Source organism: Thalassophryne amazonica, chromosome 6, assembly GCF_902500255.1.
Source record: "Thalassophryne amazonica chromosome 6, fThaAma1.1, whole genome shotgun sequence".
In the NCBI taxonomy this organism is placed as follows: Eukaryota; Metazoa; Chordata; class Actinopteri; order Batrachoidiformes; family Batrachoididae; genus Thalassophryne; species Thalassophryne amazonica.
This window is the reverse complement of record NC_047108.1, coordinates 20,803,375-20,824,550: the sequence shown is the minus strand read 5'-3', so window position 1 is coordinate 20,824,550 and position 21,176 is coordinate 20,803,375. Positions and strand designations below refer to the sequence as shown.

Here is a 21,176-nt window from a genome sequence, read left to right as displayed (position 1 = left end):
GGGAAAGACAGGCATGAGGTTGGCTGAATGGCTGGAGGAGATGCAAACCTGTGTGAGAGCCTGTCACATGTCGGAAGCTGACCAAGCATTTTTTATTTTGATCATCTGGAGGGGACGTGAGGAAACTGAGCATCATTCCAGCGAAGAGCGTTTAGATCCAGCAACGATCATCGGTGTGTTACAGGAGCTGTATGGGTGTACAGAATCTTATGTAGCACTTCAAGAGGCCTTTTTCTCCCATAGACAATGTGAGGGAGAGACTTTATTGGGGTTTTCACTGGCATTGATGAGCCTGATGGCATTTGTTAAAGGGGACAGAGAATCAAAATCATCTTTTTCATGTTTTTGGTGTTAGTTCAGAGTCTCCCTGCTGTGGGGAATACACATGAAGTGCCAGCAAGTTTCAGAACCTCTGTTTCAAGTAATTCTCCTTTTTTGAATTGCCGCCAGAAAACAGGCCAATCCGTTTTTGAGAGAAAAGTTACGTCACTTTTTCACCAATAGCCCCCCCCACACACACACACCCACACCCAACCCCTTTCACACACACCCCTTCAAAATTAATTATTCATAAGGTTGTGCCCACCCATTCCTACCACTGGAAGAGGAGCAATGGCGAGCTACAGGTGTGCCTTCCCAGGCTGTCATAGCAGACTACGATCTTTACATATTCTTCCCACGGAAAGCAATGTACGCGATCAATGGCTTTTATTCATTTTTAACCACATCCCCAGTACATACAACTGCCGACTATTTCTTTGCTCTGCGCATTTCACGGAGGACTGTTTCACAAACCCTGCACAATTTCGAGCTGGCTTCAGTCAGCATTTAATACTCAGTAGAGGGTCAGTTCCGACTTTGCGACAAAATCAACCCCAGCAATCAGTACAGCCTGTAAGTATCACATTTTCTTTTGTTTTAAATTTGTTTTTAAATTTATTTCGGATCGGGTTTTTTTTATTATCATTATTATTTTGTGACTGGACTTTATGTCACAGTCAGTCTCTGGCTGACTTCATGTTGGTGGGCGAGGAACAAGATTTATCACTCAACAGCAATGTTGAAACGTGATCTGTTAAATAAGTTAGTGAAGATTACTGTCATCTCGTTTTTGCCACAACGCGCTCAACTTTTGTTCAGAATCAGCTTCTTATCACTGGTAACGACACGGATTTCCTCTCACTCAAACTCACAGCTTCACAGTGCTTTAAACCGTCGTCCACAATAGCAACACAAGTGCAGCAAAACGAGACGAGTCATTGGATAAATGCTGGGCTTTGTCCCGCCCATCGGAGGCTCAGCGTGTCTGGGGGTCTATGGGGCAGTGGGTTGGCCTCGGCCGGCCCGGACGCCCAGCTTCTGCATGATGATTGGATGATCTGTCTGAGGCTGAATCCATTTTTGATTGACAGCAAAATGAGCGAATCAGCGATCATTTTCATTCTGTTCTGAGTTGAACTGGAGACTTTCCTAATCCTCTTAGCGGCATTTTCAGTGAGAGCAAGGGCAGCCAATCAAACAACGGCAACCGCCAACACCTACGTGCATTTCATAATGAGGTTGCCAAATAAGCTCCGAAACGACGCCATTAAAAGCAAACGAGGCATTCTAAACCCAGCATAGTAACATAGCTGTTTCAGAGAGCCTTTTAGGAAGGTTCTGAGCCATTACAGACCCAACCAATTTTTTTTGGGCTACATATCACATCACAGAACAAGGATTAATGCCCCATTCAACCTCTCTCTATCACCTTTAAGTAGCACGCACCCAATGGTGTCCCAAATGCAGAGGTTTTGTTATGTGATCAGTTTGTGGAGTGTGTGCTTGATGGGTCACTTCGTCACGAGTTGAAGCAGTTGCTGCATTGGCAGCGTACTGCTACCTTGCTGGAGGTTAGGGGTGAGGCAATTAGGTGGGAACGAGAGTGTTTACCTGGAAGTATGAAAGGTCATGATTCTTCCATCCATTCTGTTGTAGGTACTCAGTGTGTGGTTCAGGGCAGTGGCCAGGTGGAGGCTAGTTCTTCTCAGGCCTCAGAACTGAAGGAAGCAAGGGAGATGCTCCAGCTGCAGCAGGAGCAGTTGAATCTGCTGACTCAGAGTATTTCCCGCTTAGGGGATTCTGAGCGGTTTTGTCAACCAGTTCCTCAGGCTTCTATAATTTGTAGGTGCTGTCAGAAACCAGGTCACTTTGTCAGGGAGTGTGATGGAGTTCAGAGCCTGCAATCAACCCTCTTTATCGGCCTCTTGGTCAAAGAGGCCATCTCACTTCGACCAGGGGTCGGGAAACTATTGCCCACTGAGCTGTGGAGCCACAGTTCGGGGAGGGGCAAGTTACTGGCTCAGGTCTGTTTAGGATGGGTGTAATGAAATGGAATGAGATTTGTTATCATTGTCATTACAAATGCAACAACAACGAGATTACGTTTACACTCCAATTACCTCAGAATACAGCAATTAATCCACAATTACTACTTGTTTACCGTAATAATGGCACACATCAAAATTAAAGACAACACATATACATTTGACATTGTTTATGTGCTCTAAACTTGAAGCAGTCCGTCATTCGAATTAAGGCAAAGTGGGTGAAGGCCGCAGCGAACGTGAGTCGCGCCGCCATCAGTTTTTTTTGGGGGGGGGACCTGCCGCAGCTAAAACCACGCAGCCCCCAGGGGGGAGGGGTGGCGTGAGCAGTGGCCGGGATGGGGTGTGTGATGGGGGCAGGAGGGAGGTGGAGCATGCTTCAGTCTTTGTCTATGTGTGAGTCAGTATCTGTCCTTGTAGCTGGAGTTAGAGATAAGGAGGCAGCCAATATTCCCCAAGGCGTAGAGATTCTTTTGGAGGAAACAATGGGGCATTTTGTCCTTCAGAGGCTGATAAGCCTGTCGTGTTTGTCGTTGAGCAGTGAAAACACTTTTACAGCTTCACATGAACAAACCAGATCTCAATTTATGAATTACTCCCGGTCTCTGAAATCTTTCACCTTCCCCTGCAAGGTGCGCATTTGCTCTGAGATGTTATCCAATTTGCGTCCGAGTTCAACTTAACGCAGTCTGAGAATGCATCGCCTTGCCCAACTCATTAATCATGATGGACAAGTAAGGGGTCATGGTTTGGCGGCAGCCATCTTGCTAATTTCTAGGAGGTCAAGGCAGCACATAGCCCAATAAGTACCAGCCCTCCTACTATGAAACCAAATATGAATAAGTCCTCCACAGAGAATGGCACAAAGCATGTGACACGCCACGTCTCCCAGGCGATCAAGAACATAGCCCACAGGGTAGATTCCATATGGACTTGCAGTGTCCCCCGGCCCTGATCTTGTAGAAAAAAATGGTGGCAATAGCGTTCAGAGACCAGCTGATCAATTCCATGGTTAATCCAATATAGCTTGAAGAATTCACAGTCTGGTGAAGTAGGGACTTTGAAGGTTTGAGCAGAGATAGAGGAGAGAGGAGGAGATGCGACCGCCCTCGCCAGAGTCCCAAGCTGTGTGACAAGGTAGTGTCCAAGCTTGTGTCATTGTGTCCTCATTTAGGGGTGACTATGGGAGGAATTGTGATCCCTTGTCTGATAAACACAGGGTCTATGGTGTCAACTATTCCAGAGTCTCTTTTTCTTCAGCAGTTTGAACCATGGGGTTTGGGGTGGCTGAAATCCTGTCATTGGCTACAGCTTAAAGTGGCTAATGGTTTAGCCATACCTTACCTGAGCTATTTGGAGTTGGATGTGCAGCTTTGTGGTAAGCTGTTGCCAGCTTGTGGCATCATCTTGGTTAAAGATTCATCTGGTGTGTTAACGCAAGTTCCCGGTGTCCCGGTGATGAATGTCATCTGCAGGTGTTATGGGTAAACTTTTGGGTAGTACAGGGTTTCCTTGTTCAAACTGTCAGTGGTGGCTGAAGCCCCTGAGCGCGTCACGCAAGCATGCCAGAAGTGTCACGAAGCCAGCGGTATTGTTGATCGAGGAGCAGGGAAGGTTAAGGATCACAAGGGAGAGGCTTGTCAGATCACGGGTGGTGTGATGAAGTTCATTAAGGCCATGTGCTCAGAGCGGTATTCTGGTGGGGAAGCCCTGTTTGAGCCTGTGAAGCCTGGCTTGTCTGCTGGACTATTGGAGTCTCCTGCTTTGGTGCAGGTGGAACGGGGTATAGTCTACCTTCTGATGGTGAATGTGGGGTCCGTGAATGTGTGGCTACATCCCCGTGCTATGGTTGGCATTCTAGAGGAGGTATGGGTTGTGAGTTTGCCTGCGGGGTTAATGAGGTGCGCCTGGTGGAGGTGGCCTTCTCCATCAGTGCAGGATCAGATTGCAGCCTTAGAGTTGGGTCACTTACCTTTGGAAGTACAAGGTAAGGTGAGAGCATTGTTGGGTCAGTTTAGTTCTGTCTTTCAGCCTAAGATAGGGATCTGGGTTGTAGTGACCTAATATCGCATGGGATTTTGCTCCTGGATGATGTTCCCATGCGACACTGGTATTGCAGAATTACACCATCTGAGTATGAGGTGGTTAAAGATCACATTAATCAGCTACTTGGAGCACAAGTTATTATGGAGAGTAGCAGTCCCTATACCTCTCCAATTGTGCTGCTTAAGAAGAAGGACAGTAGTTTGCATGTGTGTTGACTATAGGATCCTGATCTTTTGACCGTTGATTTCATTTCATTGGCTTGCCTCTACTGGTGGTTGGCTCTCACTGCGGTATTGTATCACTTCCTGTTCCGGAGCACAGCGGTGTTTTTCTGTATCTGTTAGCTGTTTAATCTGCGCAGTTAGATTGATCTAGTTATCTAGATTACGATTTGTTTCCCAGTGTAATCTTTAAGTGCCTTAACTAAAGCACTCCCTCTGCTGAATCACCTCTAAATTATTTACACATTATTCACTTTGCGTGTTTTTAGGAATCCGCTAGCTTAGCATAGCTACTAGCTCTTAGCCGGTTTAGCATGGCGGCTTCTCCTGTCTCTCCCGCACTTTTCTGCTCTGGGTGTGAAATGTTTAGTTATTCCTCGGCCTCCTTTAGCAGTAACGGTACTTGTAATAAGTGTAGCTTATTCGTTGCTTTGGAGGCCAGGCTGGGCGAATTGGAGACTCGGCTTCGCACCGTGGAAAATTCTACAGCTAGCCAGGCCCCTGTAGTCGGTGCGGACCAAGGTAGCTTAGCCGCCGTTAGTTACCCCCTGGCAGATCCCGAGCAGCCGGGAAAGCAGGCCGACTGGGTGACTGTGAGGAGGAAGCGTAGCCCTAAACAGAAGCCCCGTGTACACTGCCAACCCGTTCACATCTCTAACCGTTTTTCCCCACTCGACGACACACCCGCCGAGGATCAAACTCTGGTTATTGGCGACTCTGTTTTGAGAAATGTGAAGTTAGCGACACCAGCAACCATAGTCAATTGTCTTCCGGGGGCCAGAGTAGGTGACATTGAAGGAAATTTGAAACTGCTGGCTAAGGCTAAGCGTAAATTTGGTAAGATTGTAATTCACGTCGGCAGTAATGACACCCGGTTACGCCAATCGGAAGTCACTAAAATTAACATTAAATCGGTGTGTAACATTGCAAAAACAATGTCGGACTCTGTAGTTTTCTCTGGGCCCCTCCCCAATCAGACCGAGAGTGACATGTTTAGCCGCATGTTCTCCTTGAATTGCTGGCTGTCTGAGTGGTGTCCAAAAAATGAGGTGGGCTTCATAGATAATTGGCAAAGCTTCTGGGGAAAACCTGGTCTTGTTAGGAGAGACGGCATCCATCCCACTTTGGATGGAGCAGCTCTCATTTCTAGAAATCTGGCCAATTTTCTTAAATCCTCCAAACCGTGACTATCCAGGGTTGGGACCAGGAAGCAGAGTTGTAGTCTTACACACCTCTCTGCAGCTTCTCTCCCCCTGCCATCCCCTCATTACCCCATCCCCGTAGAGACGGGGCCTGCTCCCAGACTACCAATAACCAGCAAAAATCTATTTAAGCATAAAAATTCAAAAAGAAAAAATAATATAGCACCTTCAACTGCACCACAGACTAAAACAGTTAAATGTGGTCTATTAAACATTAGGTCTCTCTCTTCTAAGTCCCTGTTGGTAAATGATATAATAATTGATCAACATATTGATTTATTCTGCCTTACAGAAACCTGGTTACAGCAGGATGAATATGTTAGTTTAAATGAGTCAACACCCCCGAGTCACACTAACTGTCAGAATGCTCGTAGCACGGGCCGGGGCGGAGGATTAGCAGCAATCTTCCATTCCAGCTTATTAATTAATCAAAAACCCAGACAGAGCTTTAATTCATTTGAAAGCTAGACTCTTAGTCTTGTCCATCCAAATTGGAAGTCCCAAAAACCAGTTTTATTTGTTATTATCTATCGTCCACCTGGTCGTTACTGTGAGTTTCTCTGTGAATTTTCAGACCTTTTGTCTGACTTAGTGCTTAGCTCAGATAAGATAATTATAGTGGGCGATTTTAACATCCACACAGATGCTGAGAATGACAGCCTCAACACTGCATTTAATCTATTATTAGACTCTATTGGCTTTGCTCAAAAAGTAAATGAGTCCACCCACCACTTTAATCATATCTTAGATCTTGTTCTGACTTATGGTATGGAAATAGAAGACTTAACAGCATTCCCTGAAAACTCCCTTCTGTCTGATCATTTCTTAACATTTACATTTACTCTGATGGACTACCCAGCAGTGGGGAATAAGTTTCATTACACTAGTCTTTCAGAAAGCGCTGTAACTAGGTTTAAGGATATGATTCCTTCTTTATGTTCTTTAATGCCATATACCAACACAGTGCAGAGTAGCTACCTAAACTCTGTAAGTGAGATAGAGTATATCGTCAATAGTTTTACATCCTCATTGAAGACAACTTTGGATGCTGTAGCTCCTCTGAAAAAGAGAGCTTTAAATCAGAAGTGTCTGACTCCGTGGTATAACTCACAAACTCGTAGCTTAAAGCAGATAACCCGTAAGTTGGAGAGGAAATGGCGTCTCACTAATTTAGAAGATCTTCACTTAGCCTGGAAAAAGAGTCTGTTGCTCTATAAAAAAGCCCTCCATAAAGCTAGGACATCTTTATACTCATCACTAATTGAAGAAAATAAGAACAACCCCAGGTTTCTTTTCAGCACTGTAGCTAGGCTGACAAAGAGTCAGAGCTCTATTGAGCTGAGTATTCCATTAACTTTAACTAGTAATGACTTCATGACTTTCTTTGCTAACAAAATTTTAACTATTAGAGAAAAAATTACTCATAACCATCCCAAAGACGTATCGTTATCTTTGGCTGCTTTCAGTGATGCCGGTATTTGGTTAGACTCTTTCTCTCCGATTGTTCTGTCCGAGTTATTTTCATTAGTTACTTCATCCAAACCATCAACATGTTTATTAGACCCCATTCCTACCAGGCTGCTCAAGGAAGCCCTACCATTATTTAATGCTTCGATCTTAAATATGATCAATCTATCTTTGTTAGTTGGCTATGTACCACAGGCTTTTAAGGTGGCAGTAATTAAACCATTACTTAAAAAGCCATCACTTGACCCAGCTATCTTAGCTAATTATAGGCCAATCTACAACCTTCCTTTTCTCTCAAAAATTCTTCAAAGGGTAGTTGTAAAACAGCTAACTGATCATCTGCAGAGGAATGGTCTATTTGAAGAGTTTCAGTCAGGTTTTAGAATTCATCATAGTACAGAAACAGCATTAGTGAAGGTTACAAATGATCTTCTTATGGCCTCGGACAGTGGACTCATCTCTGTGCTTGTTCTGTTAGACCTCAGTGCTGCTTTTGATACTGTTGACCATAAAATTTTATTACAGAGATTAGAGCATGCCATAGGTATTAAAGGCACTGCGCTGCGGTGGTTTGAATCATATTTATCTAATAGATTACAATTTGTTCATGTAAATGGGGAATCTTCTTCACAGACTAAAGTTAATTATGGAGTTCCACAAGGTTCTGTGCTAGGACCAATTTTATTCACTTTATACATGCTTCCCTTAGGTAGTATTATTAGACGGTATTGCTTAAATTTTCATTGTTACGCAGATGATACCCAGCTTTATCTATCCATGAAGCCAGAGGACACACACCAATTAGCTAAACTGCAGGATTGTCTTACAGACAAAGACATGGATGACCTCTAATTTCCTGCTTTTAAACTCAGATAAAACTGAAGTTATTGTACTTGGCCCCACAAATCTTAGAAACATGGTGTCTAACCAGATCCTTACTCTGGATGGCATTACCCTGACCTCTAGTAATACTGTGAGAAATCTTGGAGTCATTTTTGATCAGGATATGTCATTCAAAGCGCATATTAAACAAATATGTAGGACTGCTTTTTTGCATTTACGCAATATCTCTAAAATCAGAAAGGTCTTGTCTCAGAGTGATGCTGAAAAACTAATTCATGCATTTATTTCCTCTAGGCTGGACTATTGTAATTCATTATTATCAGGTTGTCCTAAAAGTTCCCTAAAAAGCCTTCAGTTAATTCAAAATGCTGCAGCTAGAGTACTGACGGGGACTAGAAGGAGAGAGCATATCTCACCCATATTGGCCTCTCTTCATTGGCTTCCTGTTAATTCTAGAATAGAATTTAAAATTCTTCTTCTTACTTATAAGGTTTTGAATAATCAGGTCCCATCTTATCTTAGGGACCTCGTAGTACCATATCACCCCAATAGAGCGCTTCGCTCTCAGACTGCAGGCTTACTTGTAGTTCCTAGGGTTTGTAAGAGTAGAATGGGAGGCAGAGCCTTCAGCTTTCAGGCTCCTCTCCTGTGGAACCAGCTCCCAATTCAGATCAGGGAGACAGACACCCTCTCTACTTTTAAGATTAGGCTTAAAACTTTCCTTTTTGCTAAAGCTTATAGTTAGGGCTGGATCAGGTGACCCTGAACCATCCCTTAGTTATGCTGCTATAGACGTAGACTGCTGGGGGGTTCCCATGATGCACTGTTTCTTTCTCTTTTTGCTCTGTATGCACCACTCTGCATTTAATCATTAGTGATCGATCTCTGCTCCCCTCCACAGCATGTCTTTTTCCTGGTTCTCTCCCTCAGCCCCAACCAGTCCCAGCAGAAGACTGCCCCTCCCTGAGCCTGGTTCTGCTGGAGGTTTCTTCCTGTTAAAAGGGAGTTTTTCCTTCCCACTGTAGCCAAGTGCTTGCTCACAGGGGGTCGTTTTGACCGTTGGGTTTTACATAATTATTGTATGGCCTTGCCTTACAATATAAAGCACCTTGGGGCAACTGTTTGTTGTGATTTGGCGCTATATAAATAAAATTGATTGATTGATTGATTGAATGGAAAAACCAGGAGAGATGCCTTCCCTTTACCTCAGATTGATGAGTCCTTGGATGCCCTCATGGGGGCTCCTTGGTTTTCTACTATGGATCTGGCGAGTGGGTATAACCAGGTTCCTGTGGTGGAGGCTGATCATCAGAAGACAGGCTTTTGCACGCCTTCTGGTCTGTTTGAGTGGAACCGTATGCCCTTTGGGCTTTGCAATGCTCCTGGTACCTTTCAGAGATTGATGCAGAGGATTTTTGGTGATCAGCAGTGTCTTGTCTTTATTGTTGTATTTGGATGACATTGTGTTTTTTTCCTCTAGTATTAAGCAACATCTGGACAGGTGGAGGGTGGTGCTGGAGTATTTGCAGCACGAGGGGTTAAAGGTGAAACTCAAGAAGTGTGCCTTTTTCCAGCAGGAAGTGTGTTACTTGGGGCAGGTCATCTCCGATAAGGGTGTTGCCACTGACCCTGGTAAAGTGGAGGTGGCTGCCCATTGGCCGATTCCAGCCACACTTGTGGAACTGTGCTTTCTTGGGTTTGCCAACTACTACTGCAGGTTTGTAGAGGGTTTTGCAAGGTTGGCAGCACCCCTGCATAAGTTGGTAGCTGAGTTAGCTGGTGTGAAGCCCAGTCGTGCGGATGAGCCAGTTTTGGGTCATTGGACAGAGGTATGTGACCATAGCTTTGAGGCACTGAAAGCTAAACTTACCTCCACACCTGTGCTGGCATATGCTGATTTTACTCTCCCATTTATTTTGGAGGTTTATGCTAGCTATGGGGGGCTGGGAACAGTGTTTTCCAAAGAACAGGATGGTAAAGTTGCCTGAAGCTGATGCAGAAGATATCTTGAATTCCTGTTTACTGTTTCTTCTGCTCTGTAAAACTTTGTAAAAACCTTGTAACTGTTATAATGGCCTAAGCAGTGGGTCACCCCTCTGAGCCTGGTCTGCATAACGTTTCTTCCTCAGTATCATCTGAAGGAGTTTTTCCTTATCACTGTCGCCTGTGTGCTTGCTCTAGGGGTTGGTAAGGTTAGACCTTACCTGTGTGAAGCACCTTGAGGCAGTTTTGTTGTGACTTAGCACTATATAAATGTAACAAACTGAATTGAAATCGAATAAGAATGCTGATACTCTCTCCTGTCAGCACCTATCTGGGGCACAGTACTTCCAGGTAATGGTTGGTGGTGCACGACGTACGGAGCCTTTGCAGCAGGTTTGCCAGGGAAACATGGTGGATGTAATGCAAGCTGGTGTTGCAGTCTTGCCCCACCATCTTCCATCTGGCCTGGTTGCACTGCAGCGAGCTGACTCAGTTATTCAGGAGGCTTTGTCATTCTGGGAACATAAAAGTGGTCCTGATAAGAAAGCGCGGAAACGGGTGTTGCAGTCAGCCCAGGTGCTGCTCCAGCAGTGGGACTGGATGATGGAGAGGGACGGTGTTTTGTATCATCAGGTGTTCAGGCCCAATGGAGCTGGGGCTGTGTTGCAGTTGGTGTTGCCTGCAGCTTTAAAAGCCGATGTATTGACTGAGGTTCATCAAGGGCATGGTCATCAAAGAGTCGAGAGGACCCTACAGCTTTTACATCAGCGGTGTTATTGGTCAGGGATGTCTGCGGAGGTGGCAGATTGGTGCCAGGCATGTGAGAGGTGCCAGGTGGCCAAAGTGAGTCAACCAGTGGCTCGTGGCCCTATGGGACACCTGTTGGCATCCCAGCCTAATGACATCCTTGCCATTGATTTTACCATTTTAGAGCCTAGTCATAGTGGAGTAGAAGATGTTCTTGTGATGACTGACATCTTCAGTAAGTACACGTTGGCAGTCCCTACCTGTGACCAGTGAGCTGTTATGGTAGCTCACGTTTTGGTTACAGAGAGTTTCTTAAGGTTTGGGGTTCTAGCCCAGATACATTCTGATCAGGGGTAGAGTTTTGAGAGTGTATTGATTCAGCAGTTGTGTGGCGTTTATGGCATAGAGAAGTCTCGTACTATGCCACACCATCCATCTGGGAATGGGCAATGTAAGCATTTTAACAGAACGATTCATGATCTGTTGCATATGCTGCTGGAGTCTCTGAAGCATGATTGGGGTTCCCGTTTGCCCCAGGTTCTGTATCCTTACAACACTACTCCACATCAGGCAACTGGCGAACCTCCTTTTCTGCTGATGTTTGGTCAGGAACCGAGACTCACAGTTGATTTTCTGTTGGGTCAAGTTCAGGAACCTGTGGGGAGCTTTGTTCATAAGTAGTTCTGGGCGCATCAGACCCACTTGCAGGTGGCTTTTGATGGAGCTTCGATCAGCTGAAGGCTGCTGCAGAGCACCGCAAGAAAGATAACGATCGCCATGATGTTTCCCTGAAGGAGGGCCAGATGGTCTGGCTGTGAGATTTTGGGATACGGGGGCATCATAAGATCCAGGATCAGTGGTCCTCTGTGATGTACTGTGTCCTGAGGGCACCAGAGGAGGGGGAACGGCTTATACAATCGCCCCAAAGATGATTTAACCAGAGCCAAGCAGGTTCATCACTTTTTGTTGAAGGCAGTGATAGGTGCTCATTCCCCTGATGAGGGTGTGGTTCTTTCTCCGCCCTCACTGGAGCTTCCTCCGCCCCAGCGGAGTCATCAGAGGACAGGTGGTGGCGTAATGGCGGGGTGGGGGGGGTGGTGGTGGTTGGAGCCAGGGTTTGAGGACCCCGTGTCTACTCCGGTTTTGGGGAAAGTGGTGACCCAAACTGCCCCACAGGTAGAGGTCACAGAGGTTGTGAGTTTATCTGCTCCTCCGCAGTTGAGTCCACTGGCGGACCCAGTGGTGGTTGTGCCATCTTTGCCAGTGGTAGTAGTACTTCTTCCCACCCCATTATTGAAAGAGTTACACTTCGGCAGACAACTCGGGCCACTGCTGGTGTAGGGAACAGAGTCACAGGATGAATATAATAATGTTTTGGAATATTGAAAATTATCACTTGTGGATAATTTTATCTCGGGGCACCACTTATTTCAAAGTATAAGTACTTTTTAGTTTAAACATTCATTAATTGATTAGTCTCAATTTAATTAATCAGTCTCAGTTTCTAAAGGATAAGCTCCGCAGGTCAGATCCGACATCCTCTGTAAAACCATACAAAAATCACAGACAACTTCACACGTTTAAGATATTTATTTAACCCTGGCAGGAGTTAAATAACAGGACATATCACAGTGATCAATTTAATGATTACAACCGTCAATGAGCAATGATTATATGATGTTCTGATAGTTTGGTTTCGTAGCGGGAGTTTTAGGAGTAAGATTCGTCCTAATTTAATAGGTAATTTACTTTGGTATTTATTAACCTGAGAGAAGATTAATGATTTTGAATAGAGTTAAATAAAGCCACTCTGTTTATATGACAACATAGCCCGGTCTGACTTTGCGCATTGCAACAGGTCTCCGTGAGGTCCGATGCTGGAATCGTCTGGTTCAGTCGACGCTCTGTTCACCACACAGCTTCATCAGGGACCTTGACAAAGAGCCTCTGCCCGTCCGACCCGCTCGGTCTCGTCAGTGGCGGGGATGATTTCTGTTATTGCGCTGTGGTTTCGCGGCGGCAGTTCAAGTCGCTGTTGAACGTCTCAGCTGACCTGGATGTTTTCTCTGCAGCGCTCTGGAATCTGGCTTGTCAGAATAAAGGTTTGAGCGTCTTTATTCTCTATCAAAAATCAAAAATTCCTCTTTCGTCGTCGTCTTTTTGGAAGCTTGGTTGAATCAGAATTCAATGCAAAAATAGCTGGCTTTAGAAGAAAAATGTTCGTGAAAGGAATTTGGAGTTTGAAGAAGAAAAAGGTTTTAATTTGAAAATTCAAAAAAGGAAGTTAAATGCGCCAGCGAGTTTAACTTGACAAAGGTTGCAAAAGTTATCTGTCGGAAAAATAAATTCTTGTCGGTACGCCAAACAAGAATGAGTCTTAAGTAGCACGTGGCTTTAGACAAAGGGTCATAAATCTTTTTCTACTGACGGCTAGGCGCGTCTTTAGCCTCAAGGAAAAGTGGAGAGAGGAGAAGAGAGAAGGGTGTAAGAGTAAGAGCCAAAAGTGTAAGAGGGAGAGGAGCGTAAGAGTAAGAGTGCGAATTCCCGGGTGCGAGCTCTTTTAAAGGTTTAATAAGCTCCACTCCCAAGAATTCTGGGTAACGTAGTTTCTGGAGTTTCCTTTGTCTAGTTTTATATATATAAATCAGCGTAGTTCCAACATTCCATTTTGAAACCAAACCAAGTCCTGCAGAATAAATCTTGTAACTGGTTTACCTGGAATTATATACCACACACACACACACACACACACACACACACACACACACACACACACACACACACACACACACACACACACACACACATATATACAAGGTCTGTCCATAAAGTATAGGTCCTTTTTATTTTTTTCAAAGCCTACATGGATTTCATTCATATGTTTTTACGTCAGACATGCTTGAACCCTCGTGCGCATGCGTGAGTTTTTCCACGCCTGTCGGTGACGTCATTCGCCTGTGAGCACTCCTTGTGGGAGGAGTCGTCCAGCCCCTCGTCGGAATTCCTTTGTCTGAGAAGTTGCTGAGAGACTGGCGCTTTGTTTGATCAAACTTTTTTCTACACCTGTGAGACACTTCGAAGTGGACATGGTTCGAAAAATTAAGCTGGTTTTCAGTGAAAATTTTAACGGCTGATGAGAGATTTTGAGGTGATACTGTCGCTTTAAGGACTTCCCACAGTGCGAGACGTCGTGCAGTGCTCTCAGGCGGCGTCATCAGCCTGTTTCAAGCTGAAAACCTCCACATTTCAGGCTCTATTGATCCAGGACGTCGTGAGAGAACAGAGAAGTTTCAGAAGAAGTCGGTTTCAGCATTTTATCCGGATATTCCACTGTTAAAGGAGATTTTTTAATGAAAGACGTGCGGACGGGTCCGCCACAGGAAAAACACCTCTGTTGGAAGCCTTAAGGACAAGTTGGAACATGTCCAGCTGTTAAACAATTTCTCATATACTCACTCCACTGAAAGCCATCAAAAGCCGCCTGGATTTTACAAATGGTTATCAACACGGAGGTGTTTTTCCTGTGCCGCCGCTCCGCGCCGGCTGCGTCCCGACACGCGGACCCGTCCGCACGTCTTTCATTAAAAAAATCTCCTTTAACAGTGGAATATCCGGATAAAATGCTGAAACCGACTTCTTCTGAAACTTCTCTGTTCTCTCACGACGTCCTGGATCAATAGAGCCTGAAATGTGGAGGTTTTCAGCTTGAAACAGGCTGATGACGCCGCCTGAGAGCGCAGCGCGACGTCTCGCACCGTGGGAAGTCCTTAAAGCGACAGTGTCACCTCAAAATCTCTCATCAGCCGTTAAAATTTTCACTGAAAACCAGCTTAATTTTTCGAACCATGTCCACTTCGATGTGTCTCACAGGTTTAGAAAAAATTTTGATCAAACAAAGCGCCAGTCTCTCAGCAACTTCTCAGACAAAGGAATTCCGACAAGGGGCTGGACGACTCCTCCCACAAGGAGTGCTCACAGGCGAATGACGTCACCGACAGGCGTGGAAAAACTCACGCATGCGCACGAGGGTTCATGCATGTCTGACGTAAAAACATATTAATGAAATCCATATAGTTTTTGTAAAAAATAAAAAGGACCTATACTTTATGGACAGCCCTCGTATACACTCAACAAAAATATAAACGCAACACTTTTGGTTTTGCTCCCATTTTGTATGAGATGAACTCAAAGATCTAAAACTTTTTCCACATACACAATATCACCATTTCCCTCAAATATTGTTCACAAACCAGTCTAAATCTGTGATAGTGAGCACTTCTCCTTTGCTGAGATAATCCATCCCACCTCACAGGTGTGCCATATCAAGATGCTGATTAGACACCACGATTAGTGCACAGGTGTGCCTTAGACTGTCCACAATAAAAGGCCACTCTGAAAGGTGCAGTTTTGTTTTATTGGGGGGGGGGAGGGGTACCAGTCAGTATCTGGTGTGACCACCATTTGCCTCATGCAGTGCAACACATCTCCTTCGCATAGAGTTGATCAGGTTGTCAATTGTGGCCTGTAGAATGTTGGTCCACTCCTCTTCAATGGCTGTGCGAAGTTGCTGGATATTGGCAGGAACTGGAACTGTCTCAATTTGCCGAAAAAGTGCTGATGTCCACGTCTTTTCACAATTCCTGTGCTAGTCCAGACGATGTCCCGGATAAAACACAGCATCCAGTTTGGAAATGAAGGGCACATTCCACTGTTACAAGGAGTTTTTGTCATGAAAAGGAGCGGACGCTTCGCGCTTCACGACGACAAGCGAGACAAAGAACACCTCCATTTCAGAGTGCCAGAAGGACAAGCTGGGACATGCCTTTCAGTGCTTACCAGTCGAGTGAGTATCAGAGAAGGTTCAAGGTTGGCTCACGCAAGCACACAATTCAAATCCATATGTTTATTTTTTTTTTAAATAAGGTCGGATACTTTTCTAATAGACTTCGTAATAGTAGTGCTATGTGACTAAAAAGATTAATCCAGGTTTTGAGTATATTTCTTATTGTTAATTGGAAACAAGGTACCAGTAGATTCAGTAGACTCTCACAAATCCAACAAGACCAAGCATTCATGATATGCACACTCTTAAGGCTATGAAATTGGGCTATTAGCAAAAAAAAAAAAAAAAAGTAGAAAAGGGGGTGTTCACAATAATAGTAGTGTGGCATTCAGTCAGTGAGTTTGTCAATTTTGTGGAACAAACAGGTGTGAATCAGGTGTCCCCTATTTAAGGATGAAGCCAGCACCTGTTGAACATGCTTTTCTCTTTGAAAGCCTGAGGAAAATGGGATGTTCAAGACATTGTCCAGAAGAACAGCGTAGTTTGATTAAGAAGGTGATTGGAGAGGGGAAAACTTATACGCAGGTGCAAAAAATTATAGGCTGTTCATCTACAATAATCTCCAATGCTTTAAAATGGACAAAAAAAAAACAAAAAAAAAACAGATGCGTGGAAGAAAACAGAAAACACACGGTCACACCAAGGCTGCAGACAAAGCACCCTGAGGCACTGTTGATCATTTCTGGGGATTGTAACTATGCAACTTTGGACTCTATGTTGGCTGTTTTTCACCAGGTTGTGGACTGTCCAACAAAGAAACAACAGGACAGGATTGTATATTAATGGGAGGAATGCATACAGTGTCACCCCCCCCCCCCCCCACCCCAGGGAAGTCTGACCACAACCTGGTCCACCTACAATCATAGTATACCCCTCTGGTACAAAGGCAGCTGGTAACCACCTGCATCATCAGGAGGTGGTCCCCAGAAATGGAAAGTGCCCTGAGAGACTGTTACAACACTATGGTCTGAGATGAGCTGATCAACCGGCACGGTGAGGACATAGAGGAGCTGGCACACTATCTGACGGATTATCTTAACTTCTGTGCAGACATGGTCTGCCCAACCAAGACTGTCCATTGTTACCCTAACAACAAACCATGGGTAACACGAGAAGTCAAAGGTGTCCTCAATGGGAAGAAGGCTGCCTTCAGGAGCAGAGACATGGAGGCAATGAAAGCAGCACAGCAGGAGGTGAAACGCTGCATGAGGGAAGCAAAGGACAGCTACAGGAGAAAGATGGAGCACAAGCTGAATCAAAATAACATGAGGGAGGTCTGGGAAGGTGTGAAAACCATCACCGCCATAAAACAAAGACCAGAGACACAGGAGGGACAATAGAGAGGGTGAACGAACTTAATTTCTTCAACTAGTTCAACCAGTCACTGTCCCCCACCCTCTCCCTCACTGCAGTCACCTCTCCTTCCCTCAGCACACCTCTTTCCAGGTCAGAGGACAGCTGAGCAAGCATTATCCAAGGAAAGTGGCAGGCCCAGAAAAGCTGTGTCCCCATCTATTGAACACCTGCACGACTGAACCGCTACCAAGTATCTTCAACCTTAGCCTGCAGATAGGCAGAGTGCCCCCCCCCCCCCCCCGACTTCATGCATCGTTCCAATTCCTAAGAAGAACCGGCCCAGTGAGCTGAATGACTTCTGACCAGTGGCACTCACTTCAAACCTGATGAAGACATTGGAGCAGCTCTCCCTCAACTTCCTCAAACCCCAGGTGCAACACACCCAGGACTGTCTGCAGTTTGCATATCAGGCAGGTGTTGGTGCAGAGGATGCAATCCTCTACTTTCTACACCGAGTCCACTCACACCTAGATAAGTGAAACAGCACAGTGAGGATTCTCTTCCTGGACTTCTCAGGTGCCTTCAACACCATCCAGCCCCTTGTGCTCCAGGACAAACTGAACAGCATGCGAGTGGACCCCTGCCAGGTCACTTTGTTCTCCAGCTACCTCACCGACAGGCCGCAATCTCAGGCTGAGGGACACCACGTCTGACACTGTGATCAGCAGCACCGGAGCACCCCAGGGCACAGTGCTGGAGCTGTGTCACATAGAGAAGTTCACAGATGACAGAGCCATTGTTGGATGCATCAGGATCAACAGAGAGAAAGAGTACAGGAGCCTAGTGAAGGACCTTGCTGCCTGGTGCCACACAAACCATCTATAGCTCAACACACTTCGAAGACAAAGGAGCTGGTCATTGACTTTGGGAAGTCCAGACCAAGTCCGTGACCAGTTCTGATAGAATGAGCTGAGGATGGATTCCTACAAGCACCTCAGGCTGTGGCTGGACAGTAAACTGGACTGGACAACCCACACCAACCACCTGTACAGGAAGGGACAGAGCAGGTTGTACTTTCTGAGGAGGCTGCGGTCATTTAACATCTGCAGGAAACTCCTGTGGATATTCTACCAGTCTGTAGTGGCCAGCGTCCTCTTCTACACTGTGGGGGGGGGGGGGGGGGGGGGGGGGGGGTTGCACATTCAAGAAGGACACATCCAGGCTGGACAAACTGATCAGGCGGGTGTAGAAGAATTTTTAGGTCCTTATTTGAACTATGATGAACTATCAAGTGTCCTGATCCGAACTGTATGTCCTCTGGTTGAACTAGCAGGTGTTCAACCCAAAAAAAGGGCTCTATTAGTCATTCAGTCTGTCAGGGGCTTTCCAAGGCCTTTTAGGTGCTTTCCCGCAGGCCACGTGCGAGGGGCCTCGGGCCAGCTGCACCTGTGGCTGAGGCCACGTGCGGGGGGCCTCAGGCCAGCTGCACCTGTGGCTGAAGGTCTTTTAAAAAAATCAGTTGTAAATCCTTCACGTTTTAATGGGAGCGTTTGTCACATTGAAATAATGGCCTAACACCTGCTTAGGGTTCACTAGAGGACGCTTCCAATAGAAAACCATGTCTTGGGAATGAAATAAATAAAAAAAGTCGAAGGAGGAGCGATGCCCGCGGGTCTCCAATAAATAGATGAGCGCGGTTGTCACATATTCAGTCTCTCTAGAGGACTCAGTTTGTCTAAGCTCTGTGTCGAAGGCTTAAATAAACTTAAAAACTCTGTGCATTTTATCTTGCTTAAGGCTGAATTATTCTAAAGTGTTGTGTCCTTTTCTAGCATATCACTTGCAATTAGTTTGTGTTATCTAAAAGACGACATCCCGAGAAGACTAAAGACGAACCACGACAGAACTTGGCGAGCCAGCTTCAGGAGGGTCCAGGGGCATTCCGGCAGCCTGGGGCAGTCCAGCTCATCCCTCCAGACCGTAAATAACAGTGATCACGACTAAAAGGTAAGCAGAAACCTTTTATAACTTCTGCACAATCTGGAGGAGTGAGTCGGGATTTCCGCCCAAGTTGACAGGTGATATTTTTAATTGCCTCTTACCCAAAAGAACCTGGACTAAGAAAATTGATAAGAAACTAAAAAAAGATAAGATTGAAAATTATCAGGCCTTGTAGATAAAATGCTCAGAAGGTGTGTGTGTTCCCGGGAAAAAGAATGTCTGTGTGAGTGAAAGGTCAGGAATGTTCATAAACTCTGGTGCGGAAAAGAGTGCATGGAGAACTAACCTGGATGCTTGGGGAATAATTGGTGTTGAAATTCGTTACTAACGTGCCGGCTGATAGCATGCGCTGTAGGGGTTAATTTAGGGGAGTATACTGACAAATAGATACAAGGTAATACAAGGTTATTTAAAGAGTTTAACAGAGACTGAAGTGAAATAAGTGAGAAAAAAGAGTTTAACAAGAGAATACGTGCAGAGAAAGCACAAGATAAGCGCCTGAGGGGGCGCAGTAGAAATACCGTACGTGATAAAGAGAGTTAAAGAGAAAAGTGCAAAGTAGCACAGCTGACAGTAAGTAAAAGAGCTCAATAAAGGACGTCATTTTTTAAGAAAAGAGAAAAACTATAAAAAAATATAAAATAAATGGAGAGTTAGTGCAGAATACATGAGAATTAATGAAGCAGAAAATAGTGCAGTAAGGCACCAAATACACGCTTGTGGGGCGTGGGAGAAGAATAAGTAATTAAGTACACAGTAATATGAGTTTTTTATGAGAATATTTTCAGTGCAAAGGCACATTAAGCTCACGAGGAGCTCAGTAAGTGAAAAAAAAAAGTAGAAGAAAGTGCAGAAAGGCACAGGATACGCACGCGAGGCGCGGTAAGGCGTAGAAATAAATGAAATATTGTATGCTCAGAGAGGAGCTGGTGAAAAATAATATATTAAGCACAGGATACGCACGCGAGGCGCGGTAAGGCGTAGAAGTAAATGAAATATTGTACGCTCAAAGAGTAGCTTGTTAAGAAAAAAAAATAGATAAATAATATATGAGTTGCTGGCAGCGCCGGAGAAGCTGTCTAACGTGAAGAAGAGATACATACTTAAACAGAACACATTGGTGTTAAGTGAATAAAAAGGTTGTTTAAAGCCGCGGAGTAAAGGGTGGCAGAAGTCTAGATAGAGATATATAGAAAGTTGTTTTTAATAATTTTTGTGTATAAAGCTTTTGAAAATTGGTGTGTGGGAGAGCAAAAGTAAGCGGGGAGTTGCAGGCAAAGCTGTGAGGGCTTGCAGGCTGGTTGACATACAAGATTAATGTAAAGAGTACGAGAAGGAGGAGGCGTTTAGACCCAATAGGAGGACTTGGGAGGTGCATGACAGGCAAAGAGAAAAAGTGAGAAACAGAGACAGTGGGGAAAAAAAGACAGGAGAAGAGACTGCTATGTAAATACAGAGAAGGTAGATATTATTTCAAAGAAAGAAAACTAATAAACAAACATAGCAGAAAAAGACGAGAAGCAGAAAGTTAAAAAATTAGAAGGAAAATAGAAAGTCGGGAGCAAAGACATTAGGAAGTGTTAGGGTTGTAAGAGGAGTAAAGAAATAAAATTGGTTATAAATCAAAAGAGTTAAAGCTTAGATTATAGTGAAAAAGCTGACAGACTGATCAATGCTTGGGACAGTCTTTGATGGGAGACTTAAGTGATGATGAAATAATACTCCCAGAACATTACATGACTGACGGAGACATCGAAACCCAGGGAATCAGGACACATTTTTGGCTGGAAAGGACCCATTTTGACAGTGTAGGAGCAGAACATTGGCAGGACGAACAAGAGATCAATCAGAAATTATGGCAGATTACTAAGGTAGTCAATCTGAAGCAAAAGAAAGAACAATTCCCTCTAATTAATTGGGAGCTGCTGATAAGACGTCTGTGGCATCAGGGTTTAACCCCGTGGCTGGAGCTGCTTTGTGCTGATCCTAATAAAGAAATTAGCATACCATTAAATCATTTAATAACACTACCAACCGATCCAGGTGAAGAACTGTTTCCTAGGTTGACTCTGACTGTGGTCCCAAGGAAGGTTCGGTGGGAAACAGGTAAAATTTCATATTTAGTTAAAGAAAAAGAAGACGGGCATAACAGTTGGAAATT

General features: G+C 44.8%; 1 protein-coding gene and 1 long non-coding RNA gene across 2 annotated transcripts in view; both read right to left on the bottom strand.

Moving 5' to 3' along the window:
- itpr3 (inositol 1,4,5-trisphosphate receptor, type 3) overlaps positions 1-21,176 on the bottom strand; it is a 230,263-nt gene that overhangs the window by 196,100 nt on the left and 12,987 nt on the right. The window lies entirely within an intron of this gene.
- LOC117511943 lies at positions 1,774-20,786 on the bottom strand. Its single transcript, XR_004561155.1, has 3 exons — positions 20,775-20,786; positions 14,588-14,590; positions 1,774-2,188 (listed from the first exon to the last, which is right to left on the bottom strand). It is a non-coding gene; the product is annotated as an uncharacterized LOC117511943 (long non-coding RNA).